General features: G+C 44.6%; 1 long non-coding RNA gene across 1 annotated transcript in view; it reads right to left on the minus strand.

The window, feature by feature from the left end:
• LOC308483224 overlaps positions 1-4490 on the minus strand; it is a 42565-nt gene extending 38075 nt beyond the window's left edge. Inside the window, exons 1-2 of the long non-coding RNA XR_013989616.1 lie at positions 4240-4490; positions 2333-2460 (exon numbers count right to left, since the gene is read on the minus strand). This is a non-coding gene — a long non-coding RNA (uncharacterized lncRNA). The remainder of the gene's footprint in view (positions 1-2332; positions 2461-4239) is intronic.
• Positions 4491-20535: the final 16045 nt, after the last annotated feature.

Raw genomic sequence — 20535 nt, forward strand, 5'->3', positions numbered from 1 at the left:
AATTTTATTTCTATTTAAGTTATAGCCATCCCCCCTATTTTTTCCATTTCTTGCCTCTATGCCTATAAATTGGCATATGCAAATCAAGCCATTTGGTGTCCTTTTTTGTCCTCTCTTTCAGTGATGCTTAAGTGGCCATCCTAATCAGGCATGTTTATTCTGACCACAACATGCCCAGGCCTCATCCTACTACCCACATCTGCTTCATTATCTAATTCAACTGTGCTGTAATGACAGATGGATGTATGGTTAGTTAAATGGAAACCTCCACACATCCGGATTGCTTCACTGAGCCATGTGGCAACACTCCTACAGGAGCAATCCTTTATCTTGGCAGAGGAGCACAGCACCAACAGTCTACCCACTGCTGAATCTCCTAATATGTGTCAACATTCCCACATGTTAGCCACAAGTTCTGAGATCAAACGAGAGCATCCTCCCATTCCTACCATCCTTGCCCTGAGGTTAAATCAATGGAGAACAAAGAGATGTTGGAAGGGTGGCGTGCATGTTGCTAAAGACCAACTCCACTGATTATGTATGTCAGTGCACTGCCTTTCTTTGAGCATTACACTCAAGAAAGTTAGCATCAAAACAGACAAAAATACAGCATATATGTATGGGTTACAAGACGTCCCCATTTCCCAGGAACAGTCCCCGCATTTGCAAATAAGTCCCTGGACAAATTCCATCCCTGGAATGTCCCCAGATTTCATCTAATGTCCCCAGGAAACGCAGCAGCGGCAGTCTCAGCAGCCCAGAGCAGTTGGCTCTGGCTGGCTTCAGGAGCTGCTCGGAAGTCCCCATATGATGGTGGTGCAGGGGCTCTAAGATGCAGCTTCTGGGCTGCCTCCACCTTCCCTGACCCCAGAAACTAAGCTGTGAAGGGAGGCTTCACGCTGCCTATCGGAGCAGCCTTCCAACTCCTACTTGCATGGAAGCAGGAGCGGGGCAGCAATCTCTCGGCTGTGAAGGGAGGCTTCACACTGCCCATCAGAGCTTGCGTGCAAGCAGGAGGGGGCAGGGATCTCTCAGTTAGGCAACGGGAAGCCTCCCTTCCCAGCTGAGGAATCCCCGGGCCCTCCTGCTTGCACGCAAGTAGGAATGGGATTGGGGCTGCTCCAATGGGAAGGGAGGCATCGCACTGCCCAAGCCTCGCCGCTGCTGCAACTCTCGGCCCTCCTTCTCGGCCTTCCATGCCTGACCCACCACACACTGCTTCACCACCACCGAAGAACCAACAACTCAGGGGCTGCCCAGGCTCATGTAGAAAGGAGATAGAAGCCTCGGAGGAAGGGGGAAACGTGGCAGTTGAGGTCAAGATGGCCGCTGCCCCTCAACCTCCCAAACGTGTATTAATTACAGATGGGTAGCCGTGTTGGTCTGCCATAGTCGAAATAAAAAAATTCCTTCCTGTAGCACCTTAAAGACCAACTAAGTTAGTTCTTGGTATAAGCTTTCGTGTGCATGCACACGAAAGCTTATACCAAGAACTAACTTAGTTGGTCTTTAAGGTGCTACAGGAGTGTATTAATTAATTAACTAACTAACTAATGTGTCCCCGGATTCATTGAAAAAAATCTGGTAACCTATCCATCTATCTATCTATCTATTTATCTATTGCTGTATATATATAACACCACCCTGCTATTTATCAGTCTATAGAATGCCACTGATTCATAATAATTCATAAAAATACAATCCATTAAAGGCAGTGTATCAAAATGTAACTGAATAAAGTTTGGCATTTAACATCCCCATTGGGTAAGGCCCACTGATTTCTGTTTGTTGACCTTATGTATGACTAAGTCTGGAGCTACCCTCTGTTCACCAATGTGCAAGCTGCAGCTGAGGGGAATTGTTGTCCAAATCATCTGGAGGGCACCAGGTTGGTGAAGGCTTGCCTGGGCCTCAAGGAAGGGCTGTAAGCCAGTTGCAGAGCATCTGTTCTGCATGCAGAAGATCCCAGGTTCAATCCCTGGCATCTCCAGGTAGGGATAGGAGAGGCTCCTGCCTAAAAAAACCCTGAAAGAGCTGCTGCCAATCAGTGTAGACACTACTGAGCCTGATAGACCAATGGTCTGACTCTGTATACGGCAGCTTCCTGTGACCCTAAAATACCTGTGCATGCTTCAGTACAGCCACAGAATATGCACACCTGCAAATAAAATAGGGAAGTGTGCATAACCAGTGAGCAATAATCTGCAACAGTTCTCTTGTGTCAAAGGCCTGCTGCCATCTTGGCTTGATTTCTTTCGGTGCTTGTGTGATAAAAGGAAGCTATGAGATTAGGGCTTGTAAAAAAATGAGATAAGAGTTGTCAAACACTTACAGACGATATATACGGATTCAGTTGGCACAGGACTGGCTCTCATAAACAGCAGCTATGGTAGTAAACCTGCATCTGGGCTGCATCACTTCAGACTGTAGGTGGGGACTCACATTAACTCAGTGTGCCGCCTAAGAAAAACACAAAATACCATCCTCAGAGAACATTGGGTTTATATTTTTCTCTGTACTATATTTGCTCTAGTCCGTCATCAAACTGTTTTCATTGGCTGTTTGCCAGTGTTCAAAAGGCAGAGGTGAGGGGAAGAGGAAGGGACTCATGTCTGTAGTAAATTACTTGGGGTGTAAGGGAGGGAAGGCGGCTCTCTGTGTGTGACAGCTTTCATCTCCAGGAGACGGGAAGATAAAGGAGGAACAGGGGAAGATGGAATTGGGTTGAGGTAATTGTGGCATTTGGAGGAATTGTGGGGAGACGGTCTTAGGACTCTGGCAATGAGGGGAAGAAAGTTGGAGAGGCACAAGAATTGGGGAAGAGACAGGTGAAGTGGATGGCATTAAAGGGGCACTTGCAGTGCTGTGGAGCAACAAGAGGAGGCACAGAGAGAAATAAAGGAATATGTGTTCCCTCTCAATGTGCTCAAACTTCTTCCATTTCTCAACTGCCTCATATGAGGGAGATAAAGGGAATGGAGCCCTCAGATAATCCATAGTATCTTCAAGCAATTTATTTCATTCTTAGTAGTTCCATGTGCTATCTTCAACATGGAATTCCAGATTCAGTGTAGTACAGTGGTACCTCGGGTTACAGACGCTTCAGGTTACAGACTCCGCTAACCCAGAAATATTACCTCGGGTTAAGAACTTTGCTTCAGGATGAGAACAGAAATCGCGCTCCGGCAGCGCGGCGGCAGCAGGAGGCCCCATTAGCTATAGTGGTGCTTCAGGTTAAGAACATTTCAGGTTAAGAACGGACCTCCAGAACGAATTAAGTACTTAACCTGAGGTACCACTGTAATTTAGAACAGATCTTTCATTAACAAATAAGCATCCACGTGGGTACAACATCCATCAACAGAATTTCACCTTCCCAAACTGTACAAGCTAATTTCTCTTAAGATTCTATTCATCTTACTAGGGGTTGTGGCCCTGCTTGCATTGCTTGCCAACCCTGCCTTCCCACCACCCCTTGCCAACTTTCCCCCCTTCACACCTTGTGCCCCAACCCCCTTCCCTCACAGATCACCCAAACACCCTTTCCTCATAGCGCAACCAAACCACTTTCCCAGAGTTACCTGGGAAGACGAATTGATTTTTAAACCACTCTGGGAACTATATCTCTGTGAGACGAACAGAGGTCTCCTAGCAATTATCAGCACCTTAAGAAACTATAGTTCCCAGGGGAAGCCATGACTGTTTAAAGTGGTATGATACTGTTTTAAATGTAGAGTGCAGATAGGGCCTTAATGCAGATTGCTGCATGGTGTGGCTAAAACCATGACCATGGTGAGGCCTGATGGGTGCAGTAGCAACAGGACGGGGGGGGGGGTCTTTTCTGTCGTAGTACCAGAAATGTAGAACCCCCAACCAGGGTTAAGCTTTCTCCTTCTGGTGTTCCTTGATTCTTCCTCAACACTCCTCCTTCAGCAAGCATTTGACTTCTCTGCTGCTTCAATGTTCTTGCTTGTTTCAGTCTGCCTGTCTGGTTCGTTATTAGTTTTTGATGTTTTATTACTACTTTTTTTTTTTTTGTCTTGATATTATTTGATATTTTAATAAAGGTTGATCCAGGTAGCCTCTTTGGATATCTTCATGCAGATGGAAAGCTGGTTATACCTTTTTACTACTAAAATATACATACATAAACACATAAATTTCATTACTTTAGGATTAATTTAGGACATGGCAAAAGGATTAGACGGTAGAGTTAATGGGCCAGGGATGAATGCTCACCCAGTGTCCAACACCCTCCCTGTCAGGGATTCTGTAGTTTGACCACAAACAGCATTGCCTGAGGCTGGAACTTAAAAGCTAGTCACCTAGTAAGCTCTTTGGGACTCTGCACAATATCCAGCCTCAAAGTTATCTTCAAGCACAGAAGGAAGAATAGAGAAGTGCAATGCTGGTTCCTATGATTGGCAGGTAGTATAGTGTCTCTGGATTGGCAAGACCCACTATTAACCCCAGGAGTCTGGTGTTCTGCTCTGGCCCAGCCAACAGAGCAGTGCTATTTGCCTGTTGAACTTTAACCTCCAGAAAGTTACTTCAAGAACCCTAAATTACCATTAGGGTGGCCACTTATTTTGCCAAAAAAAGTGGAAAGAGGTTTGCGAAACCAGGTGCAGTGCGCCCAACCCATCGGGAATGGGATAAACCAAGGAGGGGAAATTACAGGACGAAAAGTATGGGATCAAAATGGCCACAACTTTATTGATTACAGTTGTATATTGGTTTTGAAATAGGCAACTGGGTGAGTACCCTGAATCACCCAACCCATTCACTGGGTGATTATTCCTTCAGGGTTGATCCTCAGTTTTAGGATCACACTATGACAAGAATCAATTCCAGGCAATTCCACAACACAATATTGGGGACTTCTATGCCCCGTTAGCCCCTGTCTGGGCATTTGGAGAGAATCTGTCCTGCTAGACCTCTTTAAAGGGGTACTGTGAAAATTTGCCCTATGGAATACCCTGTGCCAGGTTCCAGCCCAATGTCTTTTTCCGACAACAAGTTGTGACAATTGCTATGAGGTAGGCAACACTACCAGAGATGTCAAATTTGTCTACAGAAAAAAATCCTTCCAGGCCCCAAGTATGCTATCTGAATCCTTCCACAGCCAGGTCTTTTTTACTCATTGGCCATCTGCTGAGTGCGAATGAGGGCAGACCACAACTTGCTTGGCATTGGACATCTCAGGTTTTTTTTGGGCTTTTCCTGCCATCCTGCATAATTGGCAGAGGGGTCTTGTCATCCGCTGCCTGCATGAGATGACCCCCCCCCCCCCGACTCCCCTGCAGCCACGCCAGGCCACAGCTGCTACTGCCAGAACTGATAAGTGGGCGTTGCACAAAAGTTCTCAGTTGCTAATTTAGATGCAAATTTATAAATCGCTGCCACAATTTAAATAGAAATGCAATGCATCTCACCGTAGCAGGGAAGACTGTGACCGGGAGATAAACAGGTGTAAAAGTAAGGTGCGCTGCCAAAAACAAACAAAAAACAAACCAAGAGGGCACATGTTTGCATCAAAATTGCATGTGGTATTTTAAAAGTATAGGTGCACATTTAGAAATAATTACTATCATTCAAATAGAAAGACAATCCATCTCACCATAGCGGGGAAGACTGAGAGATCAGGTGTCCTGGGTGTGCCTGCTCAGTCTGCTGTCCAGGTGTAAACCTCTTGCTCTTCTTCCTTTGGGTTCTTTATTTTTCCACCTGGACTTAAACTAGGTAGCCCTTCAGATACAGGTCTATACTCTCTCTAGTAAGAAACATGGATATCCTATATAAATGTGATACAGGCACACAACATGGATATACCCTTAAAAATCAAGCCAGGCTGCAAAAAATGTTGCTGATTAAGTTGCTTTGAAACACCTGTGTCGGGATGGGATAGAAATTCGATTCAGTTCACATTTAAAGGTGAACCTACCTAATTCACACTTTCTGAAACAATACACAAACTGAAACGCAGCCATGTCTCAAAATTCACACTTCTCCTTATTTTACAGTGCAGTTCTCCACTCAAGTTATGTGTACAAAAATGCAAACACTAGCATAAAGTGTACATAAATATGAATATATTTGTGAAAGAAACATTGAAAATGCATTATATTAAGGAATGTTACTTTGCAAAAATAAAAAGTTTGTATGAGGTGAAATTGCATATAAACTTGTATATACCAGGCAAAATTCACTGATTAATTTTCATGAGGATGAAGGGGGGGGGGGATTCTCAGCTGAACTTTAGATTGGAAAAATGAGAAACGGAAATTGTCAGATTTGCCCATCCTTACCTGTAGGTTTACTTTGGTGTAAAAAGTGAGGGAGGAGGAAGAATGGAGGAGGTACAACTATGCAATATTTTCCAGCATTGACTAGGCAAGTGGCTTTAAGGAAGCATCAAACACATTCTTTTCCCCCATGCATCAATGCTGCAAGCCCCTTTCAATGGTTTTTCTAGCTTAGGGTGACCTCTGCAGGCAGCTGTTCTTATCAGGATTTCTTTAGTCTTCTCTGAGTAACTTTGCAGATGACTTAAAGCCTTTGCTAGTACTTATTTTAAAATGCATACTTTCCAGCTGCAACAGTATTTGTATTGCAACATCCTGTGCCTATGTAATTTGGGGCAAGGGGACAACATAAAGAACAACTTTTCTGCAGGGGAGACAGCATCACCTCTGGGGCAATGGTGTGCTTTTTAAGTTCAGGAAATCCATTGTGTCAGAAGGTGGTAGCGGGAGTGGAAACTTCAATGGATTCCATCTCCAAAAAGCAAACTTTGATTGGGAGGTGTGGAGCCAATCTGGTCCCAAAAGCAGGCAGTGCTGTCCTGAAACCTGAAATCTAGAGGCCCATGGAACTGACATCCGGTTGACTTCAGTTGCCTTAAGCACAACTAAGAGGGATCAGTATTTAGCGTTAAATCCTGTTGACGTTAACCAAGATGGCTTCTACATAAAATGCATTTAGGTTGAAACTTAGATTAAATTTGGGTATGACACTAACTAGACTTCACAAGCCCCATTGTTGTGAAGATGATGTGATAAAACCATAAACGTCTATTGTTTCAAGCTGTTCCAGGGAGATGTACAAACCTGTTCTGCAAGGAGAGGGAGAATTATAAGGCTTTCCTGCCACGGAACTTGTACCATATTGTATTTGTGCAATGTGGCTCCTTTTTTCTAGAAAGACTTCGGATGCAAACTAGTGTGTAATGAGATTGTGAGCGTAACATTGATTCCCACCCTCAGTTAACAATGTCCCCTTTCAATGTGGCAGAAGATTCCCAGGCCTCCATCCTTACTGCCATGCCTCTCAGCATGTGATCACTGAGAACACAGTGTGAGAACCGGAGAGACACAAGGAGGACCTCATCTGACTCTTCTGGTCAACAGCTACTAGTCACGATGGCTATACACAAACTCCAGCATCGGAAGCAGCTGTGGTAGGCTGGTGCCCATTGGGACTGACAGGGCAGGCTGCAGAGAGCCCAAGGGTAGTTGGAGCCAGGGGCAATGATAGGCAGAGCCAACTCATTCTGGTTTTGTCCCCATCCTCTTCCTTGTTGAGTCCTATGAGGGCAACATGGAGACTGAGGAGGAGGAAGCTGACAGTCAGTTATACCTCCTGGGCTGGTTATAAGAAAGATAGACAGACAGGTGGGGACTGGCTGAGGCAGATTGAGGTTGGTGGGACAGTACCCCATCACCCTAATGAACCAGCCTGCACAGCTCATGTCCTGTGGAGTTTGAGGCCTTGAGTCCCTTATATTCTGGTGTTTGCTCTTTTGGAATGAGTTGCAACTTCCCCTCAAAGGGCACCAAAAGCAGGGGAGGGCTATTACCCTCTCAGGTCCTGCTTGTGTCTGGCTACTGTGAAAAATGGGGTGGTGGTGCCTGGTTGTTTTTCAAAGCAACAGTTGAGGGAAGAGTTCTGAGGCTCAAGATGCAGACATATGAGGAGGGGCTTAACTCTTCCCACTATCACATCCCCCACCCTCCAAGCCTCTGTTTACCTCAGGTAAAGATGGAGGAGAAATCTGATTCAGTTAGCATTTAGCAGCAAATTTGCCTGCCGCAATTCACACTTCCTGAAACTGTGTGCAAACCAAAACACAACCATCCTTCAATATTCACACTTCTCCAAATTCTACAGTGCAATTTGCCAGGTGAGTAAATGTGTGTAAAATTAATATACTCATAGGTAAGTGAAAATAAGATCTAGAAATGAATAATACTTGGTAAAATTGCGCAAAACCATGTGCATATTGGGAGAAATTCACACAAAAATACTGACGAATATTTGTGGGGTTTTTTTACAAATAAAAATCACACACTGTTGTGGAGCTGTAAACAAACCCTAAAGAAAGCAAAATCAAAAGCTGAGAGAAACCAAAATTGACAGATCTACTCATCCCTAACCCCAGAGCAGAAGCTTCACTGGGGCACTAACCAGCCTTGCCTGACACCATCCACAGATCATTCTTGGTTTGCCACCACTTACGGCCAATTTGAAGTGGCTACTAGGCTTAACCCAACCAACCCATCTTACCTCCTGTTTGTGGACGGCTAACATTCCCCTGTGGTCACAAGAACAGGCCTCCAGTTTCTCCAAGAACAAGAACCACCAGGTTGCTGCACTCCTTGCCCCCTCCCCTCCCCCAGGATTAATGGGAGTCATCCTCATAAGGTGTTGTGCAAACGATTATAATAATAAAACTAATTTCACAAAGTCATAACTTCAACCTGCTTGTCTGATGGCCTCTCTCAGCTGCTGAAGTGCAAACACAAGTCATCTGTTGACAAGCACCCGGTGCGGTCAGCTTGGACCCACCCTTCTTCCAGCGAGTGAATCAGTGGTACACAAGAGCATTTTATAAGGAGTGAGAGGGAATCCCTTTGATCTTCTCCTGACTTCCTAGTGCTGCGTCAAATTGAAACCCAGTTTTGGTTTCTTACCTCAGAATTTGTTCCTCCTCAAAGTCCGATCTTTGTCTCCATTGTGGGCATCCTCTGGATATCCTACTCAATAGTCTTGTTGTTCCTTATTCATTCTGTCTCTGTCTCTGTCTCTCTGTCTCTCTCTCTCTCTCTCTCTCTCTCTCTCTCTCTCACACACACACACACACACACACACAGATGGCTAGAGATGCAAAACAAATATGCACAGAAAGAAATTAACGTAGACCGATTTTTGAAAACAAATGGATTACAAAAAATCTCTCAAGAAAATAAATTAATGTTGAACTATAAAATAACTGAACAGGAGATAGAAGGTGCCATTCAGAATATGCAATTGGGTAAATCTCCAGGACCGGATGGACTGACTTCTAGATACTACAGATCTTTAAAAGAATGGTTAGTACAACCTTTGAAAGAAGTCTGCAACGAAATAATGGAGGGGAAAAGGGCACCAGAGTCGTGGAAAGAAGCATATATCACACTTGTACCGAAAACAGAGACTGCAAAGACGCAGCTTAAGAACTACCGCCCCATATCACTGCTCAATGTGGATTACAAAATTTTTGCAGACATCTTGGCTAAAAGACTAAAAAGAGTGTTAGTGGAAGAGATACATAAAGACCAAGCAGGCTTTCTCCCAGGTAGACATCTATCTGACAATGTGAGAAACATAATCAATATTTTAGAAAAATTACAAGTGAATATAAATACTAAGGCAGTTTTAATATTTGTGGACGCGGAGAAAGCTTTTGACAACATTTCTTGGAGTTTTATGAAGAAGAACTTACAGGGTATGGGGGTAGGCCAAGGCTTTGAAAACGGTATAAGTGCAATATATTCTGAACAAAAGGCTAAATTAATTGTAAATAATGTGGTGACGGAAGAATTTAAGATAGAAAAAGCGACACGACAAGGTTGCCCAATCTCCCCATTGCTTTTTATATTGGTCCTGGAGGTTTTGCTGAATATGATTAGAAGGGACCAGTTGGTTAAAGGTATACATGTCGGAGCCAAACAGTACAAATTGAGAGCATTTGCAGATGACTTAGTATTGACGTTACAGGAGCCAGAATCTAGTACCAAAAGGGTTTTAGAACTGATTCAAGAATTTGGTCAGGTTGCAGGATTTAAATTGAGTAAGTTAAAAACCAAGGTTTTAGAGAAAAATTTAACACCAATGGAGAGAGAGAGGTTTCAGAATGAGACAGGTTTAACAGTGGTTAAGAAAGTTAAATACCTGGGGATTAACATGACAGCAAAAAATGGGAATTTATTTAAAGACAACTATGAAAAATGCTGGGCTGAAGTGAAAAAAGATTTAGAAATTTGGTCAAAATTGAAGCTTTCACTGCTGGGTCGTATTGCTGCGGTAAAAATGAATGTATTGCCTAGAATGTTGTTTTTGTTTCAAACATTGCAAATTGTGGACAAAATGGACTGTTTCAAGAGGTGGCAGAGAGATATTTCTAGATTTGTCTGGCAGGGCAAGAAGCCTAGAATAAAATTTAAAATATTAACAGATGCAAAGGAAAGAGGTGGATTTGCCCTGCCAGACTTTAAACTTTACTATGAATCAGCAGCCTTTTGCTGGTTGAAAGAATGGCTGCTTCTTGAAAACACTGACATTTTGGATCTAGAAGGTTTTAACAATGTATTTGGATGGCATGCATATCTGTGGTATGATAAGGTCAAAGCACATAAAGCATTTAAAAACCATATTGTCAGGAAAGCATTGTTTAATGTTTGGATAAGATATAAGGACTTATTGGAAAATAAAACCCCAAGGTGGCTGTCACCGATGGAAGCGAAAGCTCTGAAAAAGCTCAATATGGAGGTCAAATGGCTGAAATATTGGGAAATTTTGGAACAAGATGGAGATAGACTGAAATTGCAGAGTTTTGAGAAATTAAAAAACAAAGTGCGAGACTGGCTTCATTATTATCAGATAATGGAGGCATATAATTTGGACAAGAAAATTGGCTTCCAGGTGGAAAAATCAAAATTGGAAACAGAACTGTTAGAACCCAAAACCAAGATTTTGTCAAAGATGTATAACTTGCTGTTGAAATGGAATACTCAGGATGAAACGGTGAAATCTGCTATGATTAAATGGGCACAAGATGTTGGACATAACATAAAGATGGCTGACTGGGAACAGTTATGGACCACAGGTATGAAGTTTACGGCATGTAATGCCTTAAGAGAGAATATTATGAAAATGATATACAGGTGGTACATGACACCAGTCAAGCTTGCAAAAATCTATCATTTGCCCGATAATAAATGTTGGAAATGTAAAGAAACCGAAGGTACATTCTTTCACCTTTGGTGGACGTGCCCAAGGATTAAGGCTTTCTGGGAGATGATTTATAATGAAATGAAAAGGGTATTTAAATATACCTTTCTGAAGAAACCAGAGGCCTTTCTCCTGGGCATGGTCGGCCAAATGGTGCCAAAGAAGCACAGAACTTTCTTTATGTATGCCACAACAGCAGCAAGAATACTTATTGCAAAATATTGGAAGACACAAGACCTACCCACTCTGGAAGAATGGCAGATGAAGGTGATGGACTACATGGAATTGGCGGAAATGACTGGCAGAATCCGAGACCAGGAAGAAGAGTCGGTGGAAGAAGATTGGAAGAAATTTAAAGACTATTTACAGAAATATTGCAAAATTAATGAATGTTAGAATGATGTTGGAATGAAGCTAGGTGGTTTAAGCAGTAATGCTATAAAGGTGTATGTAAAAAAGGATTGATAACAGATGAAAATTTAAAGTTATAGTATATTAAGTTAAAGGATCATGAGAAAACAAAGAGAGAAAGAAATTGCTGACTTAACTAATTGAATTGGAATACAAAAAAGGGAGGTATGAGGAGGTCACGGAAACAAGGATATGAATGTAAGCTATGGAAAGATTGACCCATTTTTCTTTTTTTCTTTTTCTTTTTAAGTGTCTTTTATTCTTTTATTCTGTATTTTGTATTTTTCTGGTATTTTTACTTTTTGTTTTTGTGTAATTCTTTTTTTCTCTGAAATTTTAATAAATATCATTTTTTTAAAAAAGAGAGAGATGCAAAACAAATATGTTTAATCCGGTCAAAATCAGCTAAGCTGCACACATGACAGGCGCCATGGTCTCAAAAGCTACACCGCAAGTAGCGGTGTGAGGCTTAGAAAAGTGATGGCAGAGTGATTAAGGTAGCCATGTTTCCTACTTTACAGAGGGACAGTCCTCTCTTTGACCTCTGTTTGAAGGGCTGCCATGCATATGTGCATTTTATGGAAATCTATGCCACCTTTTGCCCTTTTTGACTACTGTGCATGCACTTGCCCCAATCTGAGCTCTTCACTAGTGATTGCATCAAGTAAAACCACCCGGCTCCCGGTGTTCCCACTGAGGTAACCTCTCCCTCCTCTAACTGCTCGAAGCCAGCCTTGATTCTAGGGCATCATTAAAAGGCAACAAATGGCCCAGGGCTATTTTTGTCAACAGAGATGAAAACTGTGTGGATTTTCTACCTCAGGGAATATATAGGAAGCTGCCTGATGCCGAATCAGACCATTGGCCCATGGAGCACTATCTATCCTGACCAGCAGTGGACCTCCTGTGTCTCAAGTAGGAGTCCCAGCCCCACCTGGAGAGGCCAGGGATTGAACCCGAGGCCTTCTGCATGCAAGGCAGATACCCTATGGCTCATCTATGTGTTGGCTCATCTCAAAATTTCCTGCAGGTTGGAGAGAGTGTTTCCAACCATATCTTGGCTTGCATCCACACAAAAAATACAAGGGCTGAGCCAAAATTTGTGAGAGGCTTTTTCAATAAATATTTTACCCACGGTGAAACATCCAACAATGGGAATTGCTTAGGAAAAGCTATGCAAACAATAGTGAAAAGCGCCCCCGTCTTCTCCAATCATTTAGTGCTTTCCCCAGCAAGGGAAGTGGCCAGAATACCATTGGGACATCTAGTTTGTGGCTGTGGAAGCAGGATGCTGGATTAGATAGGACTTTGGTCTGATCCAGCAGGGCTCTTCTTAGAGGAAAGATGGCATATGTGTCAGACTTTGTTTCATTTTATGGAATTTTTATTGCATATTTTGTATGCTGTCACCCTTGTACTGTAAATAGCTTCGGACTTCTTTTCAGTAATACATAGATACATCAAATAAATTGAATTGGCAGTATACTGCGTTGAGCTCTTCTGAATTTATTTCTTGCTATTTTAACCTGCTGTTGTAATTTCACACGGTTTCTGCTTTCCATTATGTAGATTTGGTTTTGTATGCTGCATCAGAAATGATTTCCACCCCCTTTTTAAAAAAATTAAAAGGCAGATATAAATCCTTAACATCAAGAGTGCTTCCAGACAGGGACTTGGTTTGGAAACAGGCAGCTGAGATATCACAAATAGGCCATTTGGCATTCCTTTATTGATCTTATTTTCCCTGGAAAGAGGTAAGTGCAGATTAAATGGCAGGGTGGAGTTGCATTTTTATACCAACATTGTGTGGACCCTGAAAAAAAAAATTGCATACCTAAGGAGCACTGCTCCCAAACCAACAACCACCTGGAATTAACCAAAATAAATGAATAATACATAATATTATAATTATGCATTATAATCTGCCAAAATAATAATTTTGGCAGAAACTTAAAGAGCTCCAAACAGGCCACCATTCAACAGGTGTAGCTCTCCATCCCAACATAGGAACCATACCACAGAACCTCTACCCTCCTCAGCAGGGGATTAGTGGGTTGTCTCCAACTAATTTTTACTCAGCAGCCCTCGTAAAATGATATTAGTCATGTTCATTAATTCCAATGGGTCTTCTCTGAGCAGGACGGGATAAAAACCCTTTGCCATCCAGTTCTTCCCATGCATAACTCTGCTCCGGCCCTCCCTCCAACTTGCCTGGACTTGCCCCGACTGAGGCCTTTTTGCTCATCCGTTGCAATGACTTGGGCAGCATTATGAAATCCTCACCACAGGAGATGTTAACAGCGAAGGCAGAAAAACACATCAAGCACATAATGCGTTTCCCTTTTAATAGCTTTCACTGGGGAAGCGTTGGCGAGGGATGAAAGCTGTTCAGGGCAAGACGGATGCTGGGTGGAAAGGAACTTCAAAAGAAAACCCTGCCACGTCGGGCTCATTGCAAGGTTTGACACTGCTCTCCGGCAGCAAGAGACCCTCCCCGTGGAGAAAGGCGAGCTGTTGTAACCATCCTGACACACAGCCAACTGCTCGCCTCTTGGTTATAAAACCAGAACAAGGCTGGGCAAGCATGTGTGCCAGAGCCCTCGGGATCTGCTCGGAAGTCACTTTCCCACCCACAAGTGGGCACTGAAAGGGAGGGCTTGCCCACCCCAAGAACCAAGCCCATCTTTCCAGAATCCTCTGCTCTAGGCAGGGGGGCAGAAGGAACTGGCAGTTGGGTTCTCCATGGGGATGGAAGCAGGCTCCATTCCACTCTCTGTTTGTTGCACGCAGCATGGTTTCTATTCCACTGTAGTTCACCTTCTGCCAAAACACGTTATTTGTCTCGCAGTCCGTTGTGGCGAAATTATATAATCATGTAAAGTCTGTTGCCATTACCTCGTTCATTTCAATACAAAGGAAATACAAGGCAAATGGTGTGTTGAGCGTAATCAATTCCGTATCATTTGCAGACCGAAAGCAACAACAGTGAATACAGATCATGTTTGCTGGGTTCATTTCCGGTTGGGATGTGTGATAAATAAGTGAACATCACTGCAGGGCAGTTGACCTTTGGGTCCCTTCCAATTCTACAATTCTATGATTGGCAATTTCTGCCCCAGTTTCTGTTTTCATTGGAATTCTCCAACCCCCCCCCCCCAATGCCCCTCCAGAATCATGATGGCAGCCCTTACATGAATGGGAAGATTTCCCATATCCCTGCTCTCCTTCCACCAGCAGCAACAGCAGCTGCCACCACGTAAGGTTTTGTTTTGTTTTTAAGGGGCAGGAAAACTGTTGGACCCTTCTGCACTCCCGCCATCGTCAGGAACATGGCAGGCTCTGACTTTGCTTCAAAACTGGCTGCAAAAAATTGAGCTGGTTTGCGGGTGGGTAAATGCTTTGGTTTGTCAAGCCTAATTATGAATCAAGTCAGGCCCCAGGGGTACAACCATCATGACACACAGCCGAGATGACATTTGCCAAACTAATTTCTGTTTTGTTTTCAAAGGTGACAAACTCTTCCACCAGCTTCCAGTCTTGCAGCTATGGGGGTGCAGTGGGGAAAACCAATCTAGCCTTGCTAAGTTGCCTGAATTTCCCATACTAGCCCTTCCAATGAACATAGAGGTAGGTGGCTGTTTTCTTTCACCATTGTCACCTCGGGACCAATGCCTGGGCAAAATGTGCTAGGCCAAGATGGAACCAGGACAAAACACCTGGCAGGTTGTGGCCCCAAAGGCCCAAGACAAGCCCCATGTTTAGGGGGACATATTTTTCCGTTCAAACTCCACCATCCAAATCCTGTAAGTTCAGTCATGTCATCCAGAGCAGAGCCTCATGGAACATGAAACCCTCTCTCTGGGAGTCCCCATCCTGCAGGATCTCCACAAAGCCCCTCTATAATAATAATAATAATAATAATAATAATAATAATAATAATTTATTATTTATACCCCGCCCATCTGGCTGGGTTTCCCCAGCCACTCTGGGCGGCTTCCAAAAGAATATTAAAATACTATGATACATCAAACATTAAAAGCTTCCCTAAACAGGGCTGCCTTCAGATGTCTTCTAAAAGTCTGGTAGTTGTTGTTCTCTTTGACATCTGGTGGGAGGGCGTTCCACAGGGAGGGCGCCACTACCGAGAAGGCCCTCTGCCTGGTTCCCTGTAACTTGGCTTCTCGCAGTGAGGGAACCACCAGAAGGCCCTTGGTGCTGGACCTCAGTGTCCGGGTAGAACGATGGAGGTGGAGACGCTCCTTCAGGTATACTGGACCGAGGCCGTTTAGGGCTTTAAAGGTCAGCACCAACACTTTGAATTGTGCTCGGAAACGTACTGGGAGCCAATGTAGGTCTTTCAAGACCGGTGTTATATGGTCTCGGCGGCTGTTCCCAGTCACCAGTCTGGCTGCTGCATTCTGGATTAGTTGTAGTTTCCGGGTCACCTTCAAAGGTAGCCCCACGTAGAGCGCATTGCAGTAGTCCAAGCGGGAGATAACCAGAGCATGCACCACTCTGGCGAGGCAGTCCGCGGGCAGATAGGGTCTCAACCTACGTACCAGATGGAGCTGGTACACAGCTGCCCTGGACACGGATTTAACCTGTGCCTCCATGGACAGCTGTGAGTCCAAAATGACTCCCAGGCTGCGCACCTGGTCCTTCAGGGGCACGGTTACCCCATTCAGGACCAGGGAATCCCCCACACCTGCCCGCCTCCTGTCCCCCAGAAACAGTACTTCTGTCTTGTCAGGATTCAACCTCAATCTGTTTGCCGCCATCCATCCTCCAACCGCCTCCAGACACTCACACAGGACCTTCACCGCCTTCACTGGTTCTGATTTAAAGGAGAGGTAGAGCTGGGTGTCATCTGCATACTGATGAACACCCAGTCCAAACCCCCTGATGATCTCTCCCAGCGGCTTCATATAGATATTAAAAAGCATGGGGGAGAGGACAGAACCCTGAGGCACCCCACAAGTGAGAGCCCAAGGGTCTGAACACTCATCCCCCACCACCACTTTCTGAACACGGCCCAGGAGGAAGGAGCGGAACCACTGTATGACAGTGCCCCCAGCTCCCAGCCCCTCAAGACGGTCCAGAAGGATGTTATGGCCGATGGTATCAAACGCCACTGAGAGATCCAGCAGAACTAGGAAACAGCTCTCACCTTTGTCCCTAGCCCGCCGGAGATCATCAACCAGTGCGACCAAGGCAGTTTCAGTCCCGTGATGAGGCCTGAATCCCGATTGGAAGGGATCCAAATGGTCCGCTTCTTCCAGGCGTGCCTGGAGTTGTTCAGCAACCACTCGCTCAATCACCTTGCCCAAGAATGGAAGATTTGAGACTGGGCGATAGTTGGCCATCGTGGCCGCATCTAAAGATGGTTTTTTAAGAAGCGGTTTAATAACCGCCTCTTTCAGCGGGTCTGGGAAGGCTCCCTCACGGAGGGAAGCATTCACCACCCCACGAAGCCCATCGCCCAGCCCTTCCCGGCTAGCTTTTATAAGCCAGGATGGGCAAGGATCAAGGAGACAGGTGGTTGGTTTACACCTCTACACCTCCATATACAGATGTGGCACAAGTAAGTACATATATCCCCCAACTCTTTAGGCTGCAAGGCCAAGAAGCCAGAGAAAACTGCCCCTGTCTCCCAGAGTTGCACCATTCTTGCTTCAAAGGGCAATCTAGCTTCCATCAGAGCCTTGGTTTAGCAAAATCCTTGTTTTGAAAACCTGACCAAAAAAACAACTCTGATGATGCCCCACCAAGCCCTCTGCCTGGAGCACCAAAGATGTGGAGATGTCATTTGGCATTCTCCTTTTTGAAGTTCCTTTGCTTGATCTTTGTCTTGAAACCAGTTTATTCATCTGTGTGTCCAGTGGTAAGAACACAAGCCTCCCATCAAAAGGATCATGAGTTTGCCTTTTCTCCATCCTTGGAAAACTTCCAGCATCAGAAGGGAGTGGTTGACAAGACACACACGCGTGCGCGCGCACAGACAGAGACAGAGACAGAGACAGAGAGAGAGAGAGAGAGAGAGAGAGAGAGAGAGTTAGTTAAAAGCAGTGCCAGCTTGCCCTTTGTTTCTTTCTGCTCTGTGAAACCCCCCCCCTTTTTGGAAGTGAGGGCATTGCTGACATGGGTTGCGATCAAGCAGTGATGGGTCCTGGTCACAGGCAATTTTGCACCTTGGGCATCTCATAAAATATAAGAGCAGTCCTACTTTATCAGAGCAATCCTCACTTCCCTTCCAGCATCCTACAGTGCCCAATCCAACACCTCTGGGAAGACCACAAGCAGGACATGAGTGCAATAGGCATCCATCACTGCTGCCTCCAAGCAGCTGATATGCAGGGGTAGAAGCTGGAATCTGCATACAGCCATCATGGATGTAACCACTTATAAGGCTTATTTACCTTGGCTTGGCTTAATTCCCTTTTAAAGTCATCTATGCTATCACCTATGAACTGGGGCTGGATCAAGAGAGTGGCACGGTCAGGTACTAAAATGTGATCATGTATGAGGGGGGCAAATGTGCTATCCTATATACTGGGGTTGGTTAACCTGTGGCCTTCCAAATGTTGAGAAGTGTGTCCCGGCATGCTAGGTGTTCATCTTAAGTCATAGTTAACATAAAACAGGGTTTAATCCTTAGTGCAACATGTCAAACGGACCATTGGCTCAAGGTCACCCATGAGAGCTTGCTTCATCAGGACTATGAAGGTGTTTTATCAAAGCCAACACAGCATATCTAGCAACACAGCATATCTAAAAAGGCTGATGGAAGATCTAGAAAAAGGGTCACGGTTTCTGGTCTTCCCCTTTCAACAGATTGGCTTTGAAATGGTGTTCGGATGAGGTTCTAAAGTAACAGGTACGAAGAACCACTTCAAAAGGTGCCCAGAAAGCCACAACCTGAGAGAGAGAAAGTGCATCTCAGACGTGGCTCTCTCTCCCCTCCTGGCTTCAATTACGTGCCAGCCTCAGAACAGTTTTCTGTTGAAAACCTGGAGCCTGTAATGAAAGAACTTTCTTACAATGGCTGTGTTCCAGGCCTGCTTCAGGATTTATACTGCGGCAAAGGGTGCAACAGCATTCTTCCCTCCTGCAGTTTCCAGCAACTAGTATTCAGAAGCGTACCATCTCTCCCCACAGAGGCAGAGCATAGCTATCACGGCTAGCAGTCACTGGTAGCTTTATCATCCAGGCATTTGTCTAATCCTCTTTTAAAGCCATCCAAGCTGGTGACCATCGCTGCACCTTGTGGGAGCAAATTCCATAGTTTAGGTGCTGTGTGGAAGAGAAGTACAACTTCTTTCACTTTTCTGCTGACAAAATAGGCAGCCTTCACAGCTGAGTTCTGTGTGCGCTGTTTTCTATTTAGACTCAATTACTTTTACCAGTAGTGAACTTATTCCAGAGCAGTGACCCTTATGTAGCCAAAATGTCACCACCATGCAGGCACAAGAGGAAAGCTTCAGTAGCCTCAGGGCAACCCCAAGGTTTGCAGAAATACAACATACATGTCACTTTGAGATTCCTATCAGCTGCTGGATTAAAATATCCCCCTTGAGAAACTAAAGTCAACACTGACTGGCAGCAGCGATCCAGGATTTCACCCAAAGGTTTTCCCAGCCTTACCTGGAGATGTCAGGGATTGAACCTGAGACCTTCTGCAAGCAAAGCAGGTGCTCCTCTCTAGACACTGTATATGTGTTTTCGAAAGATGGTGGAGGGAGACACCTACAGGACAAATGAAAGCATAGCACCAGTTGCAGGAGTTTCCCCAATCCTGCTGTTCAAATTGTGCCTAGATAACTCACTTGCAGGGGAGAGACTGTGTTGGACCACCAAGGAGAGCATTTCTCCATCTGCCCTGCCCCACCCTCTTGTAGGATTTACTCCTGCTCTTTGAGGCATATCTGTGGCCTACATTTGGCAGGAACATGAATGTATTTGGATTTTTTGTTTTTATTTAGTTTTGATATGTTAAGATTTTGTTGTCTTGCTTTTGTGGGTATGCGTCATCCTTTGTGAGCCACCTTGGGGGCCATTTTTGGCTATAAAGCAGCATAGAGATAAATTCTTAGCTAATGTGCAAGTTTCTTGGCTGTTCTCTGAACAAACAGCTTCCTTCAAAATGTTTATTTCAAATTCGACTTCCAAACCAATCTCATATATTTCCCACATCTGAAGCTCAAATTCAAAAGCTAGCAAAACAGATGTAGGAACATAAGAAGCTACCATATATCGACACAGACCCCCTTTGGGTCCACCATCTAGCTTGGTATTGCCTAAATCAGTGTTTCTCAAACTTGGTTCTCCAGCTGCTGCTGGGACTAAGACTCCCATCATCCCTGACCACTAGTCCTGAAAGCTAGGTATGATGGGAGTTGTAGTCCAACAACAGTAGAGACCCAAGTTTGAGAAACCCTGGCCTAAACCAACCTTCCACCCTACAGATGTTGCTGACGCCAACAGCCATCAGCCCCAGCCTGCATGGCCAGGGATGATGGGAGTTGTAGTCCAGCAATATCTGTAGGGAATCACATCTGTAGGTGATGGGAAAGACCTCTCGAGCTGAGGCACTGCAAAGCTACAGTCATTCAGAGTAATGTCTACAGTCATTCGGTGGTCAGGGCCGATGAGAGCTGGAATCCAGCAACATCTAGAAGGCACTAGGTTAGAGAAAGATGGATTACACTGCCTAGTAGCATCTCTCTAGGGTTTCAGACGGGAGTCCTTTCCATTTTAGGATTAAACCTGGGACCTTCTGCATGCAAGGCATGCTCTCTACGCCCTGAGCTATAGCCCCTGCCCCAGAAATCCAGAGAAGAAATAGCCAAGATCATA

This window comes from Podarcis pityusensis, assembly GCF_964106645.2.
Source record: "Podarcis pityusensis genome assembly, chromosome: 8".
NCBI classification, from domain to species: Eukaryota; Metazoa; Chordata; class Lepidosauria; order Squamata; family Lacertidae; genus Podarcis; species Podarcis pityusensis.